Source organism: Schistocerca cancellata, chromosome 6 (genome assembly GCF_023864275.1).
Source record: "Schistocerca cancellata isolate TAMUIC-IGC-003103 chromosome 6, iqSchCanc2.1, whole genome shotgun sequence".
NCBI lineage: Eukaryota > Metazoa > Arthropoda > Insecta > Orthoptera > Acrididae > Schistocerca > Schistocerca cancellata.
This window is the reverse complement of record NC_064631.1, coordinates 329,622,182-329,648,125: the sequence shown is the minus strand read 5'-3', so window position 1 is coordinate 329,648,125 and position 25,944 is coordinate 329,622,182. Positions and strand designations below refer to the sequence as shown.

At 43.6% G+C, this 25,944-nt stretch overlaps 1 long non-coding RNA gene and 1 pseudogene across 1 annotated transcript in view; both read right to left on the bottom strand.

The window, feature by feature from the left end:
* Window positions 1-25,944, bottom strand: part of LOC126191461 (uncharacterized) — a 309,282-nt gene that overhangs the window by 84,408 nt on the left and 198,930 nt on the right. The window lies entirely within an intron of this gene.
* Window positions 6,067-6,184, bottom strand: LOC126089898 (5S ribosomal RNA; annotated as a pseudogene).

The window sequence follows — 25,944 nt, the reverse complement described above, 5'->3', positions numbered from 1 at the left end:
TATCATGCAGAGTTATGATGGTTCCGCCCATTCTTGTTGTAAACTGTTTATCTAAATGCACTGAAGACTTAAGTATACGTTTAGAGCAGGTATGATCTAAAAAGAACTGAAACCAGCACTTAATGTTATCTATTCTTTTCACCATCTTTTTAGATGATCTAGTGACGAGTCAACTTATTGGATGGGCAACTTAGACTAACCAGCTGGGGTCCAGCGCATTGTGACAATAACCACGAACTTCCCATGATTTCAAATTCCTCAACACAAGCTTCAAAATGCTAATCACATCAAAATTTACGATTGTTATTGCTTTTATGTCTATCTTTTCTTCAAATAAGTGGCTACTCCCCCTTCAACATCCTTTTCTAGAGTTGTTTGCACGCTCTGCATAACTATACAATGTAAATTCTAATGTAAATACTTACTCTACGTGGTTACAGCGAAATGAATGTAACATAACCACACTTAATAGTTAAACAAACATTTGCGAACAGTGAGACATATTTCCACAGGTTGGTGATTCGACACCAGAAAATCCTCAGATAGCTTGGGAACTAAGTGCGATCAGGCATCCACCGCAGCGATCAGCGTTTTGTACACACACGTGTAAACCTACGGAAGTGATCTACACCTACATCTTCGCTAAGCAAGCCACCTAATAGTGGCTTTACTCCTCCAGCTCCCACGCCCCCTCCTCTCCTTCCTGTTCCAGTCGCGACTGTTAGCAGGTCTCCGTGTAAGCTGGAATCTCTATAGTTTTAGCTTCGTGGTCTTTCCGCGATACATCCGTAGAATGAAGCAATATAATGGCTGACTCCTGCAGAAACGGACGCTCTCGGGATTTTAATAGTAAACCAAGCCAGGTTACAAAACACATCTCTTGTAGCGCCTCCCAGGAAGTTTAAGATAAGGTTCTTCGTGACGCTTTTCCGCGTTATAGACGATCCTGTGGCGAACCGTGGTGCTGTTCTTTGGATCTTTTCTGTTGTAACGTTCCCTGGCAACACTCACACTATTAATAAACTAAAATTTGATTGTTCTATATACGCCGCTATGAAGCAATTTGTATATACTGTAATTATTTAACAAAAGATATTATTTAATTTTGTGTGAAGGACATTCGTTATTATTGTAATATTTTCTGTAGTAATAGTCTCGATGTATTTATGATTGTAATATTTCTATACTCATAATGTAATTGCGAAATGTGTCAATATCAGCGATAACAAAAATGTAAAATTCAGCCACAGAGGAAAATAATGTTGTAAGATTACAAAGAGATGTTAAGGGTCAGCAGTAGTATAAAAAGCACCACGTAGTGTGTATTCTTTGTCGTCTTCCTGGAGAGCTGAAAGTGAGAGGAACCTGTGACGTAGCATTTTATGAATGGGTAGACTTCTTTCGTCTGTATCTAGAGTTAGCCGCCATTAGAGGAGAAATTACAAACTAATGTAAGTTGAATTATTGTTGTGGTCTAAATACATTATAATTTAACAAAAGTGTGTATTACTAATGTAAATTAGCTTGTCCATGTCATCTATAATATTTCTTTAAAGAATTTTCAGCATTTTTAGCGGTGTTGCTGGGCTGTGCCGCGACCGAACGATTTTCAGCGGCGGCACATTTAAAAAATTGTTCCGCTAAGAAAAATTAACCAACCCGTAAATCGGGAGCAGATAAAAAATTAGCAGTGAATTAAGAAAATGTTTTTCTTTTAGAGCGATCCTGAGACTGACGGAATTTATTACTAGTTTCACATTTGTGCATTCATAGGCGGATAGTTAACGTTGAAATTTAACAATTTTGGTTCTTTCAAATAACTTAAATGTATAGTGAAGTGTGTTTTATCAATGATAATTAAACTTCGGCTTGGCAATATTTAACCATTTTCTGCTAATAGAGACAGTCGTGTGTTCCATAGCTAACACCGGGAAAGAATTCAGTAAATATTAAAAAAAAAAAACCACTGCATTTAGAAAATGTGTGCCAAGGCCGAATTATGTAAAGGATTTAATTCTCAACTAAATATTCTCAATCAGTTAATATGAATTCACGTAATTTTAAATGTACTTAATTCTGTGTAAATGAATTTTTATTACCACACGTAAATAAGAGGTTATACAACAAAGTTCATACGTACAGAAGGAAAGAATGGCAAATTAACTAAAAACAAATTAAAAAAAGGTAACTTATTTTTTTTAATGTTATTTCATTAAACTGTGTACTTTATCAATCTTTTTGGCAGCGGTCCCAGACCTGCCGAGCAGTATTCAAGTATCCGTCAAACGACGGTTTTGTAAACTAACTCCTTCGTCCATAGACTACATACACTTCACACACTTCTTATGGATTCTTCGAATGAATCTCGGTCTAACATCTGCCTTTCGTACTATCAGTTTTATGTGGCCATTCCATTTTAAATCGTTCTGTATTCGTACTGACAAGGCACTTAACGTATTTGACTATTTCCAGTATTCGTCAGTGGTGTAGCCATACAATCCCCTTCTTCTTCTCTTCGGCCTTTACCCAGTATCTATGCAGGATCGGCCTGTTAATCTGGATTGGGCATGTTAATGGTATAGGACGGCCGGATGCCCTTCCTATGGCCACCATTTTCCACGCTCCACAGATGGAAACTACGTATCCCATCTGTTTGCGTCTAAAGTTAGCTGTGTGAAAGTTTTCGAAATGTTTGTGAATCGTGTGAGTTAGGTGGGACTTGGGTACCAGTCCAGTGCTCACCTGTTTAAATGTGAGAAACCGCCTACGAAACCACATCGTGAGCACACCGGCTCTCGTCTTTAATCCGCCAAGCGGATTTGCTCTATGTCTGGTGCGCTTCCACGTTCAAAAAGTGGTGTGCTGGCGCAAGTGGGTTATTCGGGTGGATGTTCAGTGACAAAGTCCGAAATCTAGACGAAGAAGAGGAAGAAGAAAGCAAAGAATAGCTGATAATGTGACTTTAAACTTTTAACCATCAAAGGCGAACAAAAATACACAATGGCATTTCCAAGGGCAGGCGAAATACCACGACTCTGCACACTATTGATTGGCGACTCTATGGAGTGTTCTGTGCACCACGACCAGATAATGGATATAATCGGAAGGATGTATTTCAAAGAATTATTAAGTGGTTCTCAGAAAATGGACTCTCCCTTAATTTTGAAAAAACTCACTATATCCAGTTTTGTACACCAAATAGAGTCATACCGATAATTGATGTAGCATATGAACAGGGCTCAGTTAACAGGGTAGAGTTTTTCAAATTTTTTGGGTGTTCACATTGATGACAACTTGAACTGGAAGAAGCATATTACTGAGCTTCTTAAACAATTAAGTTCAGCTTCAACAGCGCGTAGCGTTGCGCAGTTGGAGGTGAGCCGCCAGCAGTGGTGGATGTGGGGAGAGAGATGGCGGAGTTTTGAGAGCGCATGATCTGGACGTGTGTCCATCAGAGACAGTAAATTTGTATTATTGGATATCATGAACTGATAGATATATATGATGTCTTTTGAACATTATTAAGGTAAATACATTGTTTGTTCTTTATCAAAATCTTTCATTTGCTAACTATGCCTATCAGTAGTTAGTCGCTTAAGTAGTTAGACTCTTTTATTTAGCTGGCAGTAGTGGCGCTCGCTGTATTGCAGTAGTTCGAGTAACGAAGATTTTTGTGAGGTAAGTGATTCATGAAAGGTATAGTTTATTGTTAGTCAGGGCCATTCTTTTGTAGGGATTATTGAAAGTCAGATTGCGTTGCAAAGTATTGATTGCACGAAACAGTGCAGTGAGAATAATTAGTGGTGTTCACCCAAGGGCGTTATGTAGGGATCTATTCAAGGAGTTAGGTATTTTAACTGCACCATCAGAGTACATATATTCGCTAATGAAATTCGTTATAAATAATTCATCTCAATTCGCGAAGAACAGTGATGTTCGTACGTACAACACTAGAGGAAAAAATGACCTTTCCTATCCGTTATTGAATTTGTCAATTGCTCAAAAAGGAGTACATAATTCAGCAACAAAAATCTTTGATCATTTTCCCAACAACGTAAAGTGTCTGGCAGGTAGCAGATCAAGTTTTAAATCTAGCTTAAAATCATTTCTTTTGGACAACTCCTTCTATTTCATGGACGAGTTTCTGTTTCAGAACTCGTAAGAAAAAAAATATATATACCTCTGAATGTGGTTGCATGTGTAGAACTAAAAATTTCAGTAATATTAATATTAGCACTATTCATATATGTCTTGTATCTGACTTGTTGCACATCATATAGATAAAATAATACTGAAAATGATCTACGGAGCATGACATAACTAAACTAAACTAAACTCCCCCCCCCCCCCTCTCTCCTGCCATCTGTTGCCCCCCCCCACCCCCACTTTGTCACCATATTTAGCACTTAACTAAACAACTTTAGCACCTAACTAAACTGTGGAATGAAAGACTTTCCTTGGAACGCTTTTATTTTTAAAATGGTGAAAAATGAATGCTATTTAGTTTGTGTTTGTGGAGGACAGGGGTCGAGGGGGCGAAGAGTTAGAATGAATGACGAAGGAATTTGTGGTGCATCGCAAGTGCTGTCCACAATTCCTCAGATAAGGGGTAGATGCTTGTTGTAAAACATACTTCCCCTGCATTACTCCTCTCTATTGTGCAACTTGCTTGACCTACTCACTGTAACCCCACTTAAAGTGAAGCAGGTTAAAATGTGTGCACTATACTTACTCTTCGCAAATTACTTGATGGCTGCACTCCTTACTTCTGAACTAGCAGAAATTGGAAGACTTCAGGGTGCTAATGCTGTGTATCTGACCACAGCATCTAGTACTAATAGTAGTAATAATAATAATAATAATGTGTATAGTACTGTAGTAACCCTTATGTAGCTACTGCTGTGTCGTGCTGTTAATTAATTCATTTATGTTTTTCGAAGAGCGTAATGAAACAATTTCTGAACTACTGCAGATACTAGTTACAACTTGGAGAAGACTTTCTTTTGAGGTATTTGGTATTTGTTACGTGTATGTTTCACATTTTCATTAGTGATGTATTGGACAAAGCGCAACATATGTGTGTAGTAGGTCGATTATGTGAGGAACCTGTAACCTGGTCCGTATTAATGTTACTGTACTCATTTCTCGCCATTTGCGAGAAGTTTTAATTTTCTGCTTTAACATGAAGAAATCTGCGGCTGAGGCTCTTAAAATGCTGGGTAAGACCAATGGTAAGAAAACTATTAGTGGGAGAACGTGCAGAGAATGCTTTTAACGCCTTCAGAGGGGTGATTTTGATGTCGAAGTCCGGCATGGCGGGGGAAGACAGAACGTTTTCGTAGCTACTGAAACAGACGAAGACAGTCACAGGACATCATTATCGAAAGCAACTGACGCGTTAGAGCCCAGCAATGGAACACAAAAGGCCACAATACAGCGATAGACATGTAAAGGTAATTTTGCAGCAGATCAGTGCTAGATCCCATGTCGCAAAATCCGTCAAAATATACATGGAAACGTTGACATGAGAAGTCCTATCCCTCCCGCCGTATTCTCCAAACGTTTCTCTCTCTGACTACCACCCTTTTGGATCAGGGGGATGTAGTCTGGCTGACCAGCACTTCCGATCATATGAACAAGTGCAAAATTGAATCGATTCATGGATCCCCACAAAAGACGCCCAGTTCTTCTGCCACGGGGTTCGTATGCTATCCGAAAGATGGGAGAATGTAGTGGCCAGCGTTGGGTAATGCTATGAATCATAATTTTTTTGTACGTTTTTCACAATAAAGCAGCGAACTTCGAGAAGAAACAGCGGAAGCAAAGTTGTAGATCTAGCATACAATCAATATTAAAGCAAGGAAACACTCCGTCTTCAGGCCACAAGTGGCCCATCGGGACCATCCGACCGCCGTGTCATCCTCAGTTGAGGATGCGCATTTGGAGGGCGTGTGGTCAGCACACCACTCTCCCGGTCGTTATGATGGTTTTCTTTGACCGGAGCCGCTACTATTCGGTCGAGTAGCTCCTCAATTGTCATCACGAGGCTGAGTGCACCCCGGAAAATGGCAACAGCGCATGGCGGCCTGGATGGTCACCCATCCAAGTGCCGGCCACACCCGACAGCGCTTAACTTCGGTGATCTCACGGGAACCGGTGTATCCTCTGCGGCAAGGCCGTTGCCTAATCAATATTAAAGCCTTACAAAATTGTGATAGTAATAATCATATTTTGAAAATAATTTAGTTTCGTGACTGAAACAGAATGGAATCTTTTAGTTTTGGCTAAACGGCTCTGCGCACTATGCGACTAAACTTCTGAGGTCATCAGTCGCCTAGAACTTAGAACTAATTAAACCTAACTAACCTAAGGACATCACACACATCCATGCCCGAGGCAGGATTCGAACCTGCGACCGTAGCAGCCTCGCAGTTCCGGACTGCAGCGCCAGAACCGCACGGCCACCGCGGCCGGCCCTTTTAGTTTTTACCATTCAGAAAATTTCATTTTACCCCTCAGAGGATAATCACACCCAGGATGGGAACGACTGGTCTATAGTCTTCGTGACTGCGGGTGTTGCCGTTAAGTTTCCCACGAGCAGTGTTTTTGGAACTATGGTGGATTCTTGTCGGCGAGTGATGCTTTCGTTTCAGGACGTGAGAGAGTCAGAAGCTTGTGCGTTCCCTTCTTCTCCACCTTGTAGCTCTTGTGCTTAACTGTGGGAGAGACAGACACGCAGGACGTCGGCGGGGCAGCTCGAGAGGCCGGCCCACTTGGGTGGGTCGTTCTAAATTTGTGTCCGGCGGCGGACGCTGTGTGGCCTGGTGTCGCACGGCTGTGTTTTTCTTCTTGTTTCCAGGGAAATGAGCTGCCGGCCGGCCTGCGGCGTTATCTGTTTGGCTCCACGAATAGAGCCGGCCCGGTCCGCGCGGCTGCGTGGCGGGCGGAAGCCGACCGTGCGGAGCTGGCTGTAGCTGTAGCGCGGCCCCACCGTGCTTCCCGGAATGTCGCAGCGGCCGCACCGTGACGCCGGCGGCAGAGGGAGAGGCTGCCGCCGCCTTTTGTCGCCGACACGTTCGCCTCAGAGGTACACAGACGTGCCACCCAGCAGCCGTACTTTTACCCTTCTGCCTTCGACATTCCCAAATGCGAGGTCGTACCCAAATACGAGGGGGCAGTTGGAAAATACACTACTGGCCATTACAATTGCTACACCACGAAGATGACGTGCTACAGACGCGAAATTTAACCGACAGGAAGAAGATGCTGTGATATGCAAATGATTGGCTTTTCAGAACATGCACGCAAGGTTGGCGCCGATGTCGACACCTACAACGTGCTGACATGAGGAAAGTTTCCAACCTATTTCTCATACACAAACAGCAGTTAACCGGCGTTGCCTGGTGAAACGTTGTTGTGATGCCTCGTGTAAGGAGGACAAATGCGTACCATCAAGTTTCCGACTTTGATAAAGGTCGGATTGTAGCCTATCGCGATTGCGGTTTATCGTATGGCGACATTGCTGCTCACGTTGGTCGAGATCCAATGACTGTTAGCAGAATATGGAATCGGTGGGTTCAGGAGGGTAATACGGAACGCAGTGCTGGATCCCAGCGGCCTCGTATCACTAGCAGTAGAGATGACAGGCATCTTATCCGCATGGCTGTAACGGATCGTGCAGCAACGTCTCGATCCCTGACTCAACAGACGGGGACGTTTGCAAGACAACTACCATCTGCACGAACAGTTCGGCGACGTTTGCAGCAGCATAGACTATCAACTCGGAGACGATGCCTGCAGTTATCCTTGACGCTGCACCACAAACAGGAGCGCCTGCGATGGTGTACTCAACGACGAACCTGGGTCGTTTTTTCGAATGAATCCAGGTTCTGTTTACAGCATCATGATAGTCGCATCCGCGTTTGGCGGCATCGCGGTGAACGCACATTGGAAGCGTGTATTCGTCATCGCCATACTGGCGTATCACACGGCGTGATGTTATGGGATGCCATTGGTTACACGTCTCGGTCACCTCTTGTTCGCATCGACGGCACTTTGAACAGTGGATGCTACATTTCAGATGTGTTACGACCCGTGGCTCTTCCCTTCATTCGATCCCTGCGAAATCCTACATTTCAGCAAGATAATGCACGACCGCATGTTGAAGGTCCTGTACGAGCCTTTCTGGATACAGAAAATGTTCGACTGTTGCCATGGCCAGCACACTCTCCAGATCTCTCACCAATTGAAAACGTCTGGTCAATGGTGGCCGAGCAACTGGCTCGTCACAATACTCCTGATGAACTGTGGTACCGTGTCGAAGATGCATGGGCAGATGGGCAGCTGTACCTGCACACGCCTTCCAAGCTCTGTTTGACTCAATGCCCAGGCGTATCAAGGCCGTTATTACAGCCAGAGGTGGTTGTTCTGAGTACTGATTTCTCAGGATATATGCACCCAAATTGCGTGAAAATGTAATCACATGTCAGTTCTAGTATAATATATTTGTTCAATGAATACCCGTTTATCATCTGCATATATTCTTGGCGTAGCAATTTTAATGGCCAGTAGTGTAAGTTTCCCTTGTCGACTGGGGTCTGAGTTATATGTGAATGAAAAAAAAAAAAAAAAAAAAAAGAGAATGAGACATTAAAGATAAGACATATCTTTATATTTCTACATTATTTCCAAATACATCGAGACATCTGTTATCCCGCTTTATAAGCTTCAAAAAGCCTTCCAGAAAAAAATCAGGGCGTTTCATACGGAAGAAACGTAGAACGTCTCGTTTGACGTCAACATTGCTCCCAAAGCGCCTTCCGCTGAAAGTCTTCTTCAAAGCAGAAAACAGATGGAAGTCATTTGGTGCGAGATGGTGCAAGATGGTGTAGGCGCTCACAACAAAGAGTTGCAATATGGTTTTGCGTTGCCGTCGCCGTGTGTGGTCTCGCATTGTCATCCGACAACAGAAAGCCAGATCTGAGAAGGCCAGGCTGCTTTTTCCGAATCACCTCTTTCAATTTCGACAGAGTGGCACAGTACCGCGCAGCGTTGACGGTTGCATCCTCCAGAAAGTGCAGCAGCAAAACTCCTTTGGCGTCCCAGAAAACGGTGAGTAACACTAACTGCAGACGAAGTGCTTTTGAACTTCTTTCGGACAAATGATGACGGATGTTTCCACTCCATGGGTGCGGCCTTCGATTCGAGCGTTTAATGGTGGACCCAAGTTTCATCCCCCGTCACAATCCGAAACAGAAGGTCGTTTCCAGATTCATGGCAACGCACGAGCTGTTCCAGGCTGATCGCCATGCGTTGTTCCATGTGTGTACGGGTCAGTTGGCGGGACACCAATCGTGCTGACACCTTTCTGTATCAAAAAAAGTCGTGGATGATCTTGTGAGCTCGCTCATGTCCGATTCCAAGTTCTGCCGGTACTCCATCGATGGTGATACGTCGGTTCGCTTTAATCATGTCATCCACGTTCCTGACATTGGCGTCTGTAGTGGCCGTGCGCGTCCGTCCAGGTCTTGGTGTATCCTGAACTTGCTGACGTCCATCACTGAATTGCTGGCACCATCTCCGCACCATTCGCTTCGACTTCACACCTGACCCACACACCTCAACAAGGCGGTTATGAATTTCTGTGCCTGATACTCCACGTTCCCATTCATAGCGGATAACAGCTCTGACTTCCACCTTTGACCACGACTCCAAAACGCAGCTTCTCTCCAAAGCTCCGGGAAAAGACTGTGCGCCTGGCCTCCGCTTTGCGCAGGCACTGCGACAGCGCCATCTGCTTGATCGCGATCGACCTCTACCCAGTGCTGTATCGGTGTCTTGCACGTGCGCGTTCACCTGCCGTGTCGTCTTTCGCCCATACCACACAACTCTGCCCACAGTCGACAGGGTAAACTTATTTTCCAACTCCCCCTCGTACATTAACTGAATTTCCCGCCGGCGCGTATTTGGTTATAAACCGACTTTCGGATTGTTAGTACATGGGCAGGTGGCAACTGACTGTTGCAAGAATAGATAAAATGACGTGCGGCGTACACAGATATTACTCATTCAGAAACAGAAAATACCGTGTAGTTGTAACTAAAGAGCAGCTACTTACAGATGTCCAGTGTGGCCTGTAATTATCGTATGGCAGGCAGACTCGGTAGATATTCTAATGCCTTTATGTGGAACCGATTTACGCTGGAAAACAATTACTTCCAATTTTGGCCACCAGGTGCAAATCTGGCGCTGTGAATGCGAGAAAGACATACAGAAATGTTTCTATATGTAATTGTGCAGAGCAGAGATTTTCCTCCATCCTACCACATGTTTTGCAGTAGGAATGACTGCCACTCTGTCCAGCCTTTCTGACAAAGAGAGAGTCTCATAACAAAAAAGTTTTACTTTTTTGACAGTAGATTCAAACTATAGGCACATTTGCCGTGCGGTCTAACGTACTGCTTTCCGGGCCGGAAGGCGTACCGGTCTCCGGCACGAAACCGCCCGGCGGATTAATGTCGAAGTCCGGTGTGCTGGCTAGTCCGTGGACGGCTTTTAAGGCGGTTTTCCATCTGCCTCGGCGAATGCGGGCTGGTTCCCCTTACTCCGCCTCAGTTACTCTATGTCGTAGATTGCTGCGCAAACACTTTCTTCACGTACGTTTACAGCATAATTACCACGCAAACATTGGGGCTACACTTGTCTGGTGTGAGACGTTCCCGGGGGTCGACTGGGAGCCGAACCACACAATAACCCTGGGTTCGGTGTGGGGTGTCGGTTGGGTGAGTGGACTGCTGTAGCCTGTTGTGGGGTCGTGTACCACTGTGGGCTACGGCGGGGACGACGCCTCTCCGTCGTTTCTAGGTCCCATGTCCCATACAATACAATACGAACATTTACGAATCATTTGGTACATCAGAAAGGCCGATACGATTAATATGCAGAAAGTCAATGGAGTTAATCACCAATTAAACCTTATCAAACTAATTTTCCCCGGCAGTCTGATGTCACCATGAACTTGCCTAACAAGAGGACTGTTGTCTCGTGGGGGCGCAGTAATTTTCCGAGCCTTGATTTATACATTCTTAATAATTTACCATTTTCATATAGTTAAGGCTAACCGGCCATTGACCTTCTTCGTCTATGCGGATTCACTCGTATTGCCCGAACTCTTACGGAACTCGGTAAGATTGTCTGCCGCGAGTAATGAGTGTAATGGGCAGGGGCACTACGAATGTAGCGTGTGGACATTAAGTTGGGGTCCGCCCCTGGTAGCTGAGTGGTCATCGCGACGGAATGTCATACCTAACGGTTCGGGTTCGATTCCCGGCTGGGTCGGAGATTTTCTCCGTTCAGGGGCTAGGTTTGTGTTGTTCTTATCAGCATCATCATTTCATCCCCCTCGACACGCAAGTCGCCGAAGTGGCGTCAACTCGAAAGACTTGCACCAGGCGAACGGTGTACCCGACGGGAGGCCCTAGCCACAAGGCATTTCCATTTCCATTAAGTCGGGAATGTGGTTCTCACGGGGAGCATGCAAGGGATAAGTCCATGCAATCGCACGATCCTTTGTGCCATCGGTACCTCAGATGGACAGAGCGTCTGCCATGTAAGCAGGAGATCCTGGATTCGAGTCCCAGTCGGGGCACACATTTTCAACTGTCCCCGATGATGTATGTCAACGCCTATGGACAGCGTAAGGTCTTGATTTAATTTTCATTTTATAATAGCCACATAGGCTGTTCTAGCTTTTATTTTCAATTGAAGACCACGGATTCTTCGTGGTGTAGGGACACCAGTCTGTCCATCCCCTTTCGATAATCCAGGGAACCCGTGCCGGTTGGAACAAAACTGAACTGTCACTCTGCATAGCTTGGCTACGGGCTCCTACGGACGCTTGCTTACTGGGTTGCGATACTCTCGGTACCAAAACTGACGGGAGAGTCTCTGTCGCCCTCAGTTCCTTGCAGTGCTTAGATGCAGTGGGCCTGTGGAGTTCAGAAGCACCGAAGTTGCCACCATTTGAATATCTTTGTGCTTGCCTACTAGTGTCAGCAGCGACCATGGACGTTACAACTACCGTCCCCACTGTTTTCGCGTTAAAGGTAACGCAAACGTGGTTATTTCGGCCGTGAACCATGACATATTGCTTGGTAGCCCAGCGGTGACTCAGTAGCGCTGTATGCTTGACGTGAGCAGTCAGCGCTGGTCAGAGCGAAGCTATTGCTGCTGGAGTACCGGCCATTCTTCTAGTTTTACTGTCCTTGTTAATAAATATCGATAAAACGCATAAGCACTAGGCTAGCCTTAGACCGCTCTATCGAATGGGCACGTAAAGTTACGCTTTAAAAATAACTGAGTTTGTAACGGGAAACAAACTGGCGCTTTTTGTCGACACTGGGCGTCGCTTGCAAGCAGTAATTGTCTGAGTTGGCGCCAGCTACACACTGCAAAAACTAAATTGCAGGTATCTGTCGGGACACAAGAGAAAATGCAACAGAATACTCTTAGCTATACACTCCGTAGAACAGTGTATTTTTGTATATGAGGTGCCTGATTTCTCTTCATTTTTTGTTACACATTACATGTCAGCTCTTATACTGAGGAAAGTCAACGAAGCAATCGAAAATTCCAAATAACTGGGCAGATAATAAAAACAATTACAACCGCTGATTCTTTCTGCTTCTGAAATACGGCTCACTCTTAGGCCACATTTCAAGTTCCGCACACCCTGCACACAGAATGAGTTAAAAGCACTGGAGGTAAGGCGCTGGGATTCAGATTTGGAAACAGCAGGGTTAAGGTCCGTGTCTAGCCTTCTTGATTTAGATTTTCCGCGTTTTCCTTATATTTATTAAAGGTGAGTGAATTTATAATTTTCTTGAAAGGGCCACGGTCGATTCTCTTCCTGTCTTGTCCACTCAAAGCACACATTCCATCTCTAATGACCCCGTTGGCGACAGGACTACGAAACCATGTCTTCCTTCTTTTGCAGCCATAAGCTACTCATTCTTATGGCTTTTCATATTTGATTTTTCAATGTTATACTACGAGGTGCACCTTGTGAAATTATTGCGTAGAACCTGTAATATTCCAGTGTGGTTTAATAATTTGGCGTCTTCTTTGATTTAACTAGGGCGCTTGATTGTGTTAACAACAAAATATTACTTTAGAATTTGGCCAATTGTGGAGTAAGGGGAATAGTTCACAATTGGTTCACCTCTTTCTTTAAGAACAGACAGCAGATGGTCATTCTCCACAGTACTGAGAACTGCTATGACTTGCAGTCCCAATGGGTCACAGTTAGGTGGGAGGTGCCCCAGGGATCAATGCTGGCGCCGCTATTGTTTCTTATTTGTATTAATGATATGCTTTCTAGTGTTACAGATGATTCTTACATGTTTCAGTTTGCTAATGACACCGCTTGGTAGTGAAGGATGCTGTGTGCGTCACTGACTCAGTATCAAACAATGCATTCCAAGACGTAAGTTCATGGCTTGTAGAAAATAAATTAAAGCTAAATCACGGTAAGAATCTGTTTTTACAGTTTCTAACACGCGATTTAACAAAAACTAACATTCTGATTACACATAATCGGTGAATGATTAGCGAGACTGAACGATTCAAATTCCTAGGCATTCAGATACATAATAAGCTGTCCTGGAAAGCCCATGTTCAGGTTCTTGTTCAAAAAGTACAAGTTGCTTTATTTACCATTAGAACAATGTCTCAAATAAGTGATAGTTCAACACGAAAAATAATCTACGAGGGGCGTTTGAAAAGTCCATGCAAAGTCTGAGAGATGGCACCACTGGTGTGTATCGAGGTCATGTTTAGTTAGTATATCTATGGAAAGAAGAAGTTTAAGCCATATTGGTCTATTTCTTTGTGTTTGGCATTCGTGTGAATCAAGGAAGACGAGTGATTGTCAAAAAATGGACGAAAAAGAATTTCGTGTGGTGATTAAACATTATTTTATCAAAGACAAAACGCCTCAGGAGACTAGAGAGAAGCTTGATAAACATTACGGTGACTCTGCACCTTCGCTTGGAACAGTTTATAAGTGGTTTCAAAATTTTAGGAGTGGCCATATGGGTACAAGTGATGCTGAACGTTCTGGAGGCCCTGTGGAGGTTAAGCCTCCAGAAATCATTGATAAAATCCATGATGGTGATGGATGACAGAAGACCTAAAGTGCGTGAGAATGCTTGTGCTGTGGGAATCTCAAATGGACGGGTACATAATATTTTGCATAAACATTTGGACATGAGAAAGCTATCCGCAAGATGGGTTCCGCGATTGCTCACGCTTAACGAAAAACGGAATGGTGTGAAGTGTTGCAAGGATGGTTTGCAGCTGTTCAAGAAGAATCCGCAGGACTTTAAGCGTCGTTTCGTCACTGTGGATGAAACATGGATACATTACTATACTCCTGAGACCAAAGAACAATCTAAACAATGGGTTACCAAGGGAAAATCTGCACCAAAAAAGGCCAAGACCATTCCTTCGGCCGGAAAGATTATAGCGACTGTCTTTCGGGATTCGCAAGGGATAATCCTCTTTGACTATCTGGAAAAGGGTAAAACTATTACAGGTGCATATTATTCATCGTTATTGGACCGTTTGAAAACCGCGATGCAAGAAAAACATCGGCGATCGGACAGCAAAAAAGTCCTTTTCTATCACGACAATGCTCCAGCACACACCTCAGCAGTTGTGGTAGCGAAATTAATGCAAATAGGATTCCAACTCGTTTCACATCCCCCTATTCTCCAGACTTGGCTCCCTCGGACTACGATTTGTTCCCCAATTTGAAGAAATGGCTGGTGGGATAAAGATCATATTCAAACGAAGTGATTGTAGCAACTAATAGCTATTTTGCAGACTTGGGCAATTCCTGTTATTCGGAAGGGATCAAAAAATTAGAACAGCGTTGGACGAAGTGTATAAGTCCAGAACGAGACTATGTCGAAAAATAAAAAAGGTTTACCCCAAACACGTAAGTAGTTTCTATTTTTGCACTGACTTTTCAAACGCTCCTCGTACTTTGCTTATTTTCATTCGGATATGACGTATGGTATTATTTTTGAGGTAACTATTCTGATTCAAGAAAGGTGTCTTTGGTGGCTCAAAAAAGGCCTTTTCGGGCAATATTTGGTGCAAGTTCGCGAAACTCTTGTCGAGCCCCGATCAGTAGTGTGAGAATTCTGACACTGGCCTCCCAATACATATTTTTTATGTCGTTTGTTGTTTACATTATCAGCTTATTCTGGAGAGTTAGCGGCTTTCGCTTAGTGAATTCCAGGTAAGATCGAATCTGCATTTCGAACACACCTTTTGACACTTGTGCAGAAAGGCGAGCAGTATTCTGCTGCACCCATTTTCAGTAAGCTGCCACAAGAATTCAAAAATCTTAGCAGTAATCCATGCACTTTCAGGTCTATACTGAAGAGTTTCCTCGTGGGAACCTCCTCCTCTTTTATCAAGGAACTCCTTGAAATATTAAAAAATGAAGCTAATTCCCGCTTGATGTTGTTGATTATGTTTATTTAAACCTATGGCTTGTCGTCTGCATATAATTCATATACATTTCACTTTACCTGTTATTACTCTTCTGTTATAATTTCATGTACTGACTCATTCCATGAGCATGGAGACTTGCTCTTCAACTTAGTCCTACTTTCGCTCTCCACTATTTTTTCTGTACACTGGTTTACTTTGGTTAATTGTATGCTGCGAACAAGTGAGATTAATTGTTATTATTCTGGAACTGACTTCTTATTAAATGAATAGTTTTGTTACTGGAACTCAGTAGAATGCACAACATATCCATCTCTGCTACAACTATCGTAAAAATGTTCTGAAATTATTTCTGTTATAAAAAATAATGAAGTTACCGTACGCAATGCTTAAATAACCTCAAACCTTGCAGTGGATTTTTCGTCAACATTAATTATAATCAGTGCCACGGCTAACACTAGAGCATGAGACTATCATTATTAACCAGAAAATGATTTTTCTATAACATTTACAAGTCCATAATTTTTGCTTGTCAAGATTTCCTTCTGAAACATGAAAGTATTTTAACTTTTACACTGTTAAAGTTTACAATATTATCAGTCCGCGTCCGCCTGTGAAACATAACGTAAAATCTGCTACTTTTACTCCGATCTCGAAGTGCTGCAAGAAGCTATTTTGAATTCACTTTTTACCTAACCGCTTATTGCGGTATGATTGCCCTTGTTATCAGATTTGAATCTGCCGCGGCGGCGGCTCGTTCCGCTGTGTCGCAGCTCTGCACCACGAACGTTTCTTAAAAAGCTGAAAATGGGTGAACCACCAGGCAAGCTTTCTAATAATACCATGCGAGTCCTCATTAAATAAGTATATTTAAAACTAGAATAATAACAAGTTCACACACCTTCCTTTATAATCAGCGACTAATGGCGTCCTGCTCGCAATCTTGGCAAATGAAAGCTACCTGTGCGTTAAACATAGCGTCACAGGTTCCTCCTCTCTTCGTGACTACAAGAAGACGACAACGACATTATTATTCTTACGCTACTATTTATACAGTGGCTGACTGTCATGAAATCTCTGAGTTTTTCTTTACTAATTCTTTTCTCTGACGGTTTCAGAACTCGCCGACACAGATATTATTTCACAAATCCAGTATTTAATTCTTTACAAATACAAAATATAACAGAATTGTCTCTATTCTATTATTACTGAGAGTCCACAGGCGTAATCAGTGCCTATATATATATATATATATATATATATATATATATATATATATATATATATATACTCCTGGAAATGGAAAAAAGAACACTTGCTCCGGACACTGCGAGAGGGCTGTACAAGCAATGATCACACGCACGGCACAGCGGACACACCAGGAACCGCGGCGTTGGCCGTCGAATGGCGCTAGCTGCGCAGCATTTGTGCACCGCACCGCCGCCGTCAGTGTCAGCCAGTTTGCCGTGGCATACGGAGCTCCATCGCAGTCTTTAACACTGGTAGCATGCCGCGACAGCGTGGACGTGAACCGTATGTGCAGTTGACGGACTTTGAGCGAGGGCGTATAGTGGGCATGCGGGAGGCCGGGTGGACGTACCGCCGAATTGCTCAACACGTGGGGCGTGAGGTCTCCACAGTACATCGATGTTGTCGCCAGTGGTCGGCGGAAGGTGCACGTGCCCGTCGACCTGGGACCGGACCACAGCGACGCACGGATGCACGCCAAGACCGTAGGATCCTACGCAGTGCCGTAGGGGACCGCACCGCCACTTCCCAGCAAATTAGGGACACTGTTGCTCCTGGGGTATCGGCGAGGACCATTCGCAACCGTCTCCATGAAGCTGGGCTACGGTCCCGCACACCGTTAGGCCGTCTTCCGCTCACGCCCCAACATCGTGCAGCCCGCCTCCAGTGGTGTCGCGACAGGCGTGAATGGAGGGACGAATGGAGACGTGTCGTCTTCAGCGATGAGAGTCGCTTCTGCCTTGGTGCCAATGATGGTCGTATGCGTGTTTGGCGCCGTGCAGGTGAGCGCCACAATCAGGACTGCATACGACCGAGGCACACAGGGCCAACACCCGGCATCATGGTGTGGGGAGCGATCTCCTACACTGGCCGTACACCACTGGTGATCGTCGAGGGGACACTGAATAGTGCACGGTACATCCAAACCGTCATCGAACCCATCGTTCTACCATTCCTAGACCGGCAAGGGAACTTGCTGTTCCAACAGGACAATGCACGTCCGCATGTATCCCGTGCCACCCAACGTGCTCTAGAAGGTGTAAGTCAACTACCCTGGCCAGCAAGATCTCCGGATCTGTCCCCCATTGAGCATGTTTGGGACTGGATGAAGCGTCGTCTCACGCGGTCTGCACGTCCAGCACGAACGCTGGTCCAACTGAGGCGCCAGGTGGAAATGGCATGGCAAGCCGTTCCACAGGACTACATCCAGCATCTCTACGATCGTCTCCATGGGAGAATAGCAGCCTGCATTGCTGCGAAAGGTGGATATACACTGTACTAGTGCCGACATTGTGCATGCTCTGTTGCCTGTGTCTATGTGCCTGTGGTTCTGTCAGTGTGATCATGTGATGTATCTGACCCCAGGAATGTGTCAATAAAGTTTCCCCTTCCTGTGACAATGAATTCACGGTGTTCTTATTTCAATTTCCAGGAGTATATATATATATATATATATATATATATATATATATATATATAAAATTGTAATTGCATAGTTATAAAGCATGTTTTACCAGGAAACGTTATACTACGGAACATGACATATAAAATTAATAAAAATAAAATAAGTGCTCCAGTCGAATTAACTAGTGCAGTGCGCCACTGAAGTTGCGTATTGCGTTTAGAGTATCGGCCTCTAAAGTGGAAGCCGTTGGAAGACAGAGAAAGCGGAGCTCCCTTCCGGTGTGCAGGTTGCGAAGGCAGCTTGTTCAGTGGACGGGCCGCTCGCAGTGCTACAGCGCGGCGGGTGTAGCGTTACGCGCGTGTCCTCTGCCACGGCCCGTTGTCGGCGACCGTGACAGGACCGGGCCGCTCCGGCGCACGCAGCTGAAAGTGATACCTGGCTGCGCCCGTGCTGGGGTCGTGGGACGCCGTGAGAAAGCGTACTGTCTCGTTCCTAACTGCTGGCCGGCCTCACCTCACAGCCAGCCTTAAGTTACCTCTGTACAACACTGACACACGACACGCACACACACACACACACACACACACACACACAAACAAGCAATGCAGAAATTGTCCTGTGTGTAAAACGCTGATTTTCTTTGCTTGGTACTCTGCTCACAGTAGATTTCATGGGGATCTTTTTCAGATTTCCTACTGTGCTTACAGCGATGTAAGGTACATCCGACTAATATAGTACAAGTAGGTATGTCCCTTGACTTAAGTATTATTTCTCTTAAAAGAAAAACGGAAAACAGAAATAAACTTAATTAATTAGGCCTCTATAACTTTTTGCTCATAATACCATATGTATTCATTAAATAACTAATTAAATGCAACTAGAAAATGACCTGTCATTTTAAAATTAAAGATACACTTTCAGTCAATAGTTAGATTATGAATAGTGGTGCATGCGGTCATTTACGAGGGTTAAAAATGGAGTCGACTGTGGTGTCGGTAAGGCAACTGAGCATGATCCATAGTGGCCTTGACAATGACGCTGCCTACACTACGCCGATATTACACAGACTACGAAACGCTTTACTGATATAAATTTGTAGATTACTAATTTATATGTATTTGAGAGGCTAAATAATATCAAGAATTTTTCGAACTACTTACCTGGGCATTTATGAAGACTTAGAAAAGAATGTCCTTAGGTTCCCTCCCCTTCCCCACGCACTATTAAATTTAGATGGGAATACAAATATTCGTAGACAACTAGAATAACGAGAAATTAGGAGTATAACGGATATTTCATGTGAAGGAAGTTTAGGAGAAAGGCAAACACCGTCGTTTACGTTGTAAAAACATTATATCCTATACATTTATTCATGATCAAGAAAATCCAACATAACATTTTTAATTATAGTGCAGAAATTTTCACATGTTTTTCTGGCAGGTACATGTACAGTTTTCACATTCAATCTGCGTCATTAACAACCACATGGTTTTGTTATACAAGACACTGTTCTACAGCTTCGTAATCTCTTCCCGGGCGGGGGCTGAGAGCCCATCTCACTTCTGTCCATTCCATCTTTAGTGACTGATTTGTATATTATGGCACGATAAGCTCGTTATTACGCATCATGAATGCCTCTAAACTTATCAGAGTGCAATTAACAGTTTAAAATTGCTTGTATGCGCATAGAAAAACTGCTGCTATGGGATGTCGTTAAAAATTAACTAGACAGATGAACTATAAAATGAACAGGCACTAACAGAAGAGATAGGGTGGTGGAATTTGTCTGAAACCTTCCGCGAATAATTAAGAAGGCTAAAGGTTGTGCAGTAAAGGGGAAAAAGTAGAGCTGCTCAAAGATTAATGTACAACAGATTACACAGTACGTTGCTGTAGTTCGCAGCTCGTGGTCGTGCGGTAGCGTTCTCGCTTCCCACGCCCGGGTTCCCGGGTTCGATTCCCGGCGGGGTCAGGGATTTTCTCTGCCTCGTGATGACTGGGTGTTGTGTGATGTCCTTAGGTTAGTTAGGTTTAAGTAGTTCTAAGTTCTAGGGGACTGATGACCATAGCTGTTAAGTCCCATAGTGAACCAGCCACGTTGCTGTAGGCCAAAATCAATTATTCATAGTTATAATCAGTCGTCTCATACAAATACCTAGGTGTAACTATTTGTAGGGCTATCAAATGAAATGATTATATAGGCCCAGTCGTAGGTAAGGTAGGTAGAAGTCTTTCAGTCTATAAAGGAGACTACTTACAAATTACTTCCCTCATGTGTGTCCCATCTCAGAATATCGCTCAAATGTATTGGACCCATATCAGATAAGATAAGCTACGAATGTTGGACGTACATAAAGAGTGTGTTACGAGAGGCCACAGGTTTGAAACTTCCTTTCAACTTAAAACTGTATACCAGACCGCTGTCTTTCGCGTGTAAGTGCTTTGTCGGCTGAGCTCTCCACGCACGACTCGCGAACCGAAGGTTGTGAGGCTGGCTCGTGAGTCATACTTGGATGGCTCAGACGGCAGAGCACTCATCCGCGGAAGGCAAGGGTCCCAAGTTCGAGTACCGACCGGACACAAAGCTTCATTCTGCCAGGAAGTTTCAAATCAGCGCACACTCCTCTGCAAAGTGAAAATTCGTTCTCCTCACAGGTTTGTTTCACTCGCTGGAGAGCGTCAAGGAAATTCTGAAAAGCCTGAATTGGGGGACTCGAAGGTAAATGGAAACTGTCCCGCGAAAACCTTGGAACATACCACAGCCCTCTAAATATGCTCTGGTAAGGACCGTGAGTACGCACGAGTGCCTTAATGCAGTCATTCTCCCTACTCTCCGTACGCAAATTGAACGGGAAGAAAAACTGACATTTGGTACCGAGCGAAATACCGTCTACTACTATCTACTTCACAGCGGTTTGCACAATACGTATGCTGACATAGGCAAAAGAGGAAAAATCAGATGCCGTGACGTGACATACTATCCCTTCTAAATGGTTTCAAATACAGAACACAATGCTCATTTCACAACGCCTAGAAAAAACTGAGCACTCAGAAAAGGAGGAGAAAACGAAATGAAACTTTACAGGCTAGGAAGGTAATTAATGTTATTTCGGTGATTACAAAATCGAGTCAAATTCACAAAGAACTTGGCAGTTTGAGCCTATTTATCAGCCGGCCGTTGTGGCCGAGTGGTTCTAGGCGCTTCAGTTCGGAACCGCGCTGCTGCTACGGTCGCAGGTTCGAATCCTGCCTCGGGCATGGATGTGTGCGATGTCCTTAGGTGAGTTAGGTTTAAGTAGTTCTAAGTTCTAGGGGACTGATGACGTCAGATGTTAAGTCCCGTAGTGCTCAGAGCTATTTGAACCTGTTTATCAGAATGACGTTGCTCACCCCTCCACATCGGCCTTGGTACATGAACCGATGGGAAAGTTGTCACAAATACATTATATTTTGTCCTGCAGCAAGCTGACCCTCAACTACTGTCACTGGTCGTTGATGTCCTGGACACCGACGCTGGGACAGAGTTGACGCCCGGGCTGGTTCCACACATGTTCTGCTGCGAACTGAAGTGGCAATATTGCTGGTTACGGGAGCATCTGAGCATCAAGCAAGCAGCTCATAGAGATACACGTCGTGCGTCGACGAATATTGTCCCATGGGTAAACGGCGCCATGATACTACAGCATGAGATGTAACGCAGGAGGACGCAAGATGTCCGTGACGTACCGTTGTGCTATCACAGTTCCCTCAATGGCTGCCAGCCGTCACCTAAGTTATACCTTACGAATCCCCCCACTCAGGATTAAAATGTTTGTGTCTCTACAAAACAGTGGAAGATCGGGATCCGTCCGCAGGTCGCTGTCATACTCGCCCATGATAGTCACCTGGCGCTGTGTTGAACCGCGAATCGTCGCCGAACACAATGCGACACCATTCATCAGCAGTGCATGTTTCCCGGTCGCAGCGTCACTCCAAAGGCAGCCCTTGGTGTTGAGGTGTTAACGACAGGGGCTGGTAATTCCTAGTCCAGGTGCCGCTAGCCTCCTACCAATGGTATACCATTACACAGAATGTCACAGGGAGTGCATTACTTGGTGTCGAATGACATGCGCAGCTGTGAAGGGGTCATAATGTGCTTGATGAACCCTTGTAGTGTTCTGTCAGAGCCTTGATGGTGAATATGCCTGCCCACACGTCCCCAGGCATTCCAACATCTGGGTACTGTCACATCAGAATATTCCACTATTCTGGGTATTTCACGCTTTGTCCATCGGTCAAATGAAGGCCCACAATGAGGCCCCTTCCAACTCTTGTCACGTTCTAATAAATCGGGCTCATACGAGTACTTGATATATTCGTACACTACAGAACTGTCTGACGCTGTTGACTCACCTCATATAAGCTACGACGCCTGGTAACGACACTAAACACCAGTAACACTAACCCACTGTGGAGAAGCGTTCTAACTGTGACAGAGAATTACAACTCTAATTATGTATCCGCCGATGGTGAGGACGTGTTTGAAGTTACACTGACATCCGACCGGTCTTCTAGGTGCTTCCCTTTTATTGTCAGGCTATGTACATTAATATAGAGCAGATATGCAGGGTGAATCACCTAAAACTTGCAACACAAATATTACGGAAATGGAAATGTGCTGTTTTCACAGCATGGATTGGTAGTCAAGGGCTCGTATTGTTAGGTAAGCAAAAGATAGTTATAATACTTAGAAAGTGTATTTTTTCTACAAACATGTACTTTTTTAAAATGGAAGTACACCTATTAATATTAAAAAACGAAATGTGAGATAAATTAGAACCTCAGTGATATTTGTTACAGGATTCAAGTGCGAGTCGTTTACGAGACATCGTGATATCGTATTTTGAAAAGTTCCCGCTCCGACAATTGTACACCACACTACCTGTGGTAGCAAACACTAAAGAACAACACAAGTTCATACATTAGTTACGTGGATCCTGAAGAGTAACGAGACGACTGACCGTGACAGTTTGTGTCGAAAATGACCACCGGCAGCAGCAATACACGCTTCCAGTCTGATGTGGAACGACTGCTGCACAACTGATAGCATTTCAGTGGAGATGTCTGAGCAGGCTGCAGTAGTATGTTGTTGCATATCATCGAGTGTAGCTGGTATATCCTTGTAGACAGCGTCTTCCAGCTTTCCTCCATAGAAAAAAGTCTACAAGTGTCAAATCCTGGGAACGACCTGGCCGAGTACAGATCCTAGCTGTCCAACCCAACGGTTTTGAAATAATTCGTGCAGACATTCTGGAGTACTTCGTGCATTATGGACTGGACAGCCATCATGTTGGTACGACAGGTTCCTCCTACAATGCAGAGGAACGTCTTCTAGCATCAGTGGAGGATGGTCTGTTACGAAGCTGCGTTACTTCTGCGCGTTCAGCGTTCCATCTACGACTATGAACAACGGACCTGTAAGCTATCACACACCACAAGTTTACACTCCATTGACGCTGACGTTGCATCTGACGAAGCCAACGGTATTTGTCAACAGAACAGTAGTTTACCTGGCTATGATAGGTAATTGCAACTTTAACACTAAACAAGATCAATGATACATATGGAGTGTCGTGTCTTATTGCCCATGTGCAGAAGTTGACACGATTGTATTAATCGTTTCCATGCAGAACTTGATGGAGAGAGATGTGACAGATGTGGCGGAATCGGTTTATAGTATTTCGTGACTTTAATTACTTATAAATGATATTTCAGGTAGATAAAAAAATAAAACCAGTTACCTATTGTCAGCGTAACAGTTCGTTTGATCTCAAAAATGATTATCCCGGCTAATATTTGTCACTCTACTAAAGAAATCTCCACTTGACGTTGTGTCCAAATGTTGTCTGTAAAGTCGTGTGAGTGGCACTGAATTGCATATCATTTATCACATTTTACACAACTGTTACTTAAAATGGAAGCACTTTCCTCTAGCAGAAGGAACATTTAGTCACAAAATACTATCCACGCACAACACTGACGTATGTCTCCTATTAAAATATTTCATGTAAATTGTCCGAAATAATTAGGCTTCATACATCAGCAAATAAGAAATTGATATTACATAACGTGCTGTGACCACTATTTTTAAAGATTCAACTGAGTTGAATTCCGTCTTTTAAAGTAGATTCGGGACCACCGGTGCACATATACTTCCATTCATTTATATCTAACAATATTTATGTTTGTTAAAATTCCCAATTCAAAACTGCCGCGGAGATATTTTTGAAAAGATGGCGGCAGACAGACGATAGTCAATTTGTCTATAGTTATTCTCGATTCCTTTTATATCAAGTTAATATAATCAGATAAAAGTCTTTAAACCTTTTGTTCTCCATTCTTTAGCATTTAAAATTATTCTCAATGAAAGATGTTTCATATACCAGCTACTAGTAAACTCCGCTAGAAGTTACTAGCGCTAATGGCTTCGCTCCTAATTGCGGAGCTGAAAATTAATACTTAAAAACATTAATTAAATTGGTTTACAGTTGAAATAAATACAAATCCACGTCTAGACAATAGCGACTCTATTTTTCAAATAATAATTAACAATATAGTTACAGGTTTTCTCTTTACAGACCTCACACGTCTCACGTCCCAACAGTTCAACGGTTAGCGCAGGAAGAACAACTGAACCACAGTTATCACTGTGTTGTGTATGAATGTAGTTCTCTGATAATAGTTTTAATTCACACAGAAATTAAATTATTACAGAGAAAATGAAGTAATTATCGTCATTTTTACACGATAGAGTCTTTTTTATACGTAGTATCGATAATATTTGTTGAAGTTTGTACACTTAGTTGATTTTAACATCTTGTGGCTCGAACATAGTGTCGTGGATATTACACAGATATGGAACCTTCGTCGATGGAGAACGTGTAGGAAACTTACCTGACTCGTGCCACTTCCTCGTGCGATTGCACGGGAGCTAACGTGCGGTTCAACTGCAAGAGCAGCAAGAACATTAATTTCTCCCTCTTCTTTCGTCATTTGTTGCCTTCTGTTACGTTGTCTAGGTGTTACACTATCACTTTCACGTAACTGATTGAAGAGGTAGATAAATAATCGCCGATATGGTTGACTTCTATGGGATATCTTGCCGCATTTTCTGCATTGGTGAATCCCACCGTCCACTCATAACCTACCGCTTGGAATACCGCACACTAACTGACTAGCAAGTCACAATGCACTCAAGGAACTCAGTAGCACACTCCAAACAAACATAACAACATCGTACCTAGCAACTACGTAGGTTGAATGCCACGAACAAGTGTCGGTCTGGAAACTTTTCACAATGCAAATGTCGTAAAAGACTCGCACTAGAAACCTGCAAGAAACACCTCTGATATTCTACTTTTCCCTGTTTCAGTTTGTTAATGTCAATAGGCATTGTTCCATTTCAAAATGCCACGTTTACACAAAAATTACCCTTTCTAAGTATTATTACAATCTTTTTATTGGCTAACAGCACGAGACCCAGACTATTAATGCATTCCAGCACATTAATAGCACTTCCCATTTTAGCAATATTTGCGGTGCAAGTTTTAGGTGATTCACCCACTACATATTTAAAATCGCCATGAATGTTTTCGTGAGAAACAGTGAATTCTACACACAAAAACTGTGAATTTGGCAACTGAGGAGAAATTAGGACAAAGCAGAAAGAATACTTACAGTTAATTGATGCTGCAGTGTACGTGATCGTTGGTATTCCTCTTAAAATTTACCCT